Source organism: Otolemur garnettii, unplaced genomic scaffold (genome assembly GCF_000181295.1).
Source record: "Otolemur garnettii isolate 467f Iridium unplaced genomic scaffold, OtoGar3 scaffold00006, whole genome shotgun sequence".
Taxonomy (NCBI): domain Eukaryota; kingdom Metazoa; phylum Chordata; class Mammalia; order Primates; family Galagidae; genus Otolemur; species Otolemur garnettii.
In genome coordinates this window covers 21,226,219-21,228,791 of record NW_003852401.1, presented here as the reverse complement: position 1 = coordinate 21,228,791, position 2,573 = coordinate 21,226,219, and the positions used below count along the sequence as shown (strand labels likewise).

The 2,573-nt window shown below is 32.8% G+C and overlaps 1 protein-coding gene across 3 annotated transcripts in view; it reads left to right on the top strand.

The window, feature by feature from the left end:
- RIC1 (RIC1 homolog, RAB6A GEF complex partner 1) overlaps positions 1-2,573 on the top strand; it is a 150,252-nt gene that overhangs the window by 86,152 nt on the left and 61,527 nt on the right. The gene's annotated exons all lie outside the window — the stretch shown is intronic.

Here is a 2,573-nt window from a genome sequence, read left to right as displayed (position 1 = left end):
AAAAAAAAAAAAAAAAAAAAAAATCACACAAGTTGAAGAAAAGCGAAAGTGCCTTTGTTTCCTAAATTGTTGTTAGTTTCTGTAAAGTTTATGTACACTTGGAAGAAAGCTAAACTTTTTGATCCAAGTGTATATAAGGGTTTTATGACAAGGTAGCGAGAAATATCGGAATATCAGAAATCTACTCTCCATCCTTTGGTAGAAAAAATAAGTAGTTTTGGGTCAGTGACGATAGCTCAGTGACGATAGCTCAGTGAGTGGGGCGCCAGCCACATACACCCAAGCTGGCGGATTCAAGCCTGGTCTGGGCCAGCTAAACAACAATGACAACTGCAACAAAAAAAATAGCCAGGCGTTGTGGTGGGCACCTATAGTCCTGGCTACTTGGGGAGGCTGAGGCAAGAGAATCGCTTGAGCCCAGGAGTTTGAGGTTGCTGTGAGCTGTGATGCCACAGCACGCTACCCAGGGTGACATAGTGAGACTCTGTCTCCAAAAAAAGGGTAGTTTTTCCTATGATTTGGCTTGACAATTGATTTTTTGCCATAGTTTAGCTCGTATTGTTTCCATTGTGATGTAAGAATATGTACTTAAACAATATGCAGCTGTGAAAGCATTCTTTACTGAAAAACACATTTCCAAATTTATTTTTGAGTGAAAAAAACAAGGTGTGTATATAATGCTACCATTTTTTAAAGGGCATGATAGTACTAGAATATGTGGTATTCTGGAGGAATATGTAAGGAACTGAGTCTTGAGAACTGAGTGGCTAGGGAATAGATTTGGGAAAAAGACTTTTTACTGGGTGCTCTTTAAATATTGATTTGAGCTATATGAATGTAATGCCTATTTTTTAAATATGCATTTATAATAAGATATTTTATTATTTCTCTTGTTAGAATACTGTTCAGAATGACACTGTGACATACTAAATAAAATTGTATAAAAGTGGGTCTTGCCTTATTTGGTCTGTCTTTTCATACCTATTCTCATAGAATGCCATTGTTACTTAAATGTTGATCAGTGTTAGAAAAGATTCAGTTCAGGTTACTCTTAAACCTTTGGTCAAAAGGTTACCCATCACTTCACATTTTATTTCAGCATGGAAATCCTCTTTGAGAAAGTAACTTGATGCATAAGGAATTTTGAATGTCTGGGTACAAACAGACTTGTACATAGACACTATGGCACATGGAAGTAGAATAGAAAAAGTGTTCTCTTTCTGCCATCTTGTGCAAGTTTAACCTATCAGATGCTAGGTTTTAATATACACATTAAGGTGGTTGGAAATGCCTAAGGTTTCTTTCAAAAATCCAGTGAAATAATTGCGTTTCAGAGCAATGTTATCAGAACCTTAAATGTATATTTGCTAGAAAATTGATTGGAGATTTCCTATATGATTTTTGAATTGATGAGAAGAAATAAAACTTAGGCTTTATAACCAACTGTTTTCCCTCCTGTTATTATAAATATAAGTCAGATAATGTTAGGAATAATGGCTATGCTGTTGCTTATAGCAAGAGTATTTGTCATCTTTTATTTTTGATTAAAGAAAAATATAAGTGCTCTTAAACATTTAACTTTTGTTAATTGAAAATAATGTTTAAAGAGTAAAAATTTATAATTTTGATGAGTTTAATTTATAATTAAACTCTTAGATATTGTTTCTAATTTTCAAATGCCATAGTTTAGTAGGCATCCCCCTACTACACTGAGAATTAATCCTTTAGTTTGTTAGACTCTTATGAAGGAGGGGGTTCATGGTAGTAAGGCACTTGGATGGCATTAGGATCATCATTCTATTTATACTGGTCAATTTTTCTTTTGATTCTGGGTCATGTTTTCCAGTTTATTCATACTTCTGGTATGTCTTTTTTTTTTTTTTTGTCTTTTAAATAGTAAGTCATTTTTGTTATTGCAGCATTGTTGATTATAATATTCCTGGGATTATGAACTCTTGGTTTTGTCAGAAGTCTTTTGAGTTTTGCCTAGGAGGCAATTAAATTACTGGAGGGTAACCTTGATCTCCTTCCTAACTTCATATGCAGAGATTCTTCTGCAGAGATAAACACAGAGGAGAGGGAAAGGGTAGTTTGAAAAATATAAGATTGATTCCGACTGAGTGAAAATCACTGGTAAATCAATGACTAGTCTGATGAATTGCCTCTCTTGATGTATCAGCAGTAGATCTAAAATGTAAAGTTTTTATTTTCTACCCACCTAAGTGCTAAACACAAATTTTGCCACTGAAATATATATGTGAAATGAAAGAATATATAATACTTTATAGAGGGGTAAACTGGGAATTATAACTGATTTCAAATGCTGTGAACTTCAAAAAATGGAACTGGGTAAAGGAACATCTGTTTCTAATCTTTATAGTTGGGAAGAAAATATATCAAATTCTTCATTAGCTGAAATCTTTGGGGAATGAGTCACTGAAATCAACTTTCCAAAGAACTGAAGGATTAAGGAATTAAAATATTAAGAAAAAATTATATATAAAGAATATTTTTTCATTATTATAGATTAAATTATTTTTTTTTTTTTTTTTTTTTTTTTTGCCATAGTAAGC